Here is a 1,934-nt window from a genome sequence, read left to right on the forward strand (position 1 = left end):
TTATCTTGCTGGGATCCTAAGATCCCAGCTGACTTCCTGCCCTTTGGGCGGGGGGCTGGACTCGATGATCTTCTGAGGTTGCTTCCAGCCCTAATGTCTATGAAATCTATGAAACGGAAATGTACCTTAAAATGCTTAGGATCTTATAAAAGCAAGAATTATTTCATGTAAGTAACCTGATGTGATGAGAGAAGACAAAACTGGAGCAGATCTGGTAAATCTCATATCTTAGACCTCATAAATGTTTTCAAATAGGTAATGCAGAATGCTAGAAATCTTGGTTCAGAGATTATACCTTTGATTAAACCAACTAATAAATTACAAAAAAAATTACCTTTTCCTGAAAGCTTTTGGGCTCACACACCCTTCATGAGGCTCAGGGAAAATTAAAGATGGTAAAAAGTCCCCATAGGTAGGAAATAAACTTCATTTTTGCACATAGGGAAGGAATCCTGCCTGATCTGCCTGTACCTAAACTCTAGTTTCATGTAAACTTCATTGCTGAACAACAAGAAAGATTTCTACATCTCCCTGCCTTTCTGCCATCTGACACCACCAGGGAAGGAATCCTGCCTTATCTGCACATCAAAGAGCAACTCACAAAGATACTCTCATGGACCCAGAGGAACAGACTTTCACTTTCAGCATTCTCTGTGCAAAATGAAATTTATTTCCTACCTATGAGGACTTTTTACCATCTTTATTTTCCCTGAGCCTGATGAAGAGCATGTGATCATGCCAGCTTGCAGAAAAAAGATATTTTTATGTGATTTCTTAGTTGGTCTAATAAAAGGTATCGTCTCTGAACCAAGAATTCTGGAGTTTTGCATTTCTTTTTGTCTCAGACCAACATGGCTACATCCTTCAAATAGGTAAAAGGTTTCTGGGAATAGGAAAAGTGGTAATAGGCTTAAATCACAGGCAGGGAGAATTGGGATAAACACCAGGAAACTTTCTAAATATATGAATAGTTAGGTACTGGAAGAGCACCTGAAGCAATTGTGAAATCTGTTTCACTGAAGACTTTTGAAAACAGGCTAGATAAACAACATCTGTCAGGAATGGTGTAGCTATTGTTGATCCTGCTTTACTGCAAGTGGATAGACTAGATGACCTTCCTCCAGTCCTACTTTCTGTGTTTCTATAATGATATCATTCTACCTTAAAATCACGTGCATATTTTACAAGGACAACACTGTTGGGAGGATGTATATTTATAGGTATGTCATTTTCATAAAGTATCTCCTAGGGTGCAATGATTATAGCAAATTATAGTTTGTCCTGTTGACAGCATTTGTATAAGCATATGCTTATAGTTTTATAAGCCGTAACATTGGCTTACACAGAGCCATTTTGGTACTGAAATAATAAAAGCTCTGATCTGTTTTTTGTTCTCCACTCTCAAAAAGGGGGGAATTCTGTAGGATATCATACCCCTTCATTCTCACAAATGGCTACAAGCAGTAAGAAGAAAAGGGTGTGGGGGGAAGGAGAGGGAAGGCAATCTCTGTGTTGTTCTCTGCCTGCTCCTTGTTTATGCTGGTATGAAGGATGATTGTAGTGGTATAAGTGTGTTGAAATTACTGGGAACATGAATCTTTTTACAATTCCCAAGGCCACTTTAGAAAACAGAAATCAGTAGTGTAACTAGGGATGGAGAAGTGGGATGGAAGCCCTAGACTGCCTAAAGGGGGAACCAGAATTTAGCCGGGGGGTGTTTCATACCCCATCCATGTAGCCATACCACACCAGCCTTGCCCTATCCATGTAGCAGCTCTGGCAGCCAAGGGTAGTGCCAAGTAAAAGACAATACGAAATTGTTTTTTAGATATATAGGGAGTAAAAGGAAGGCCCAGGGAGGAATAGGACCTCTGCTAAATGGGCAGAAACAATTGGTGACGGACAGAGGGGACAAGGCTGAACTCCTCAACGAG

This window comes from Crocodylus porosus, unplaced genomic scaffold (genome assembly GCF_001723895.1).
Source record: "Crocodylus porosus isolate Cpor-Errol unplaced genomic scaffold, CroPor_comp1, whole genome shotgun sequence".
Taxonomy (NCBI): Eukaryota; Metazoa; Chordata; order Crocodylia; family Crocodylidae; genus Crocodylus; species Crocodylus porosus.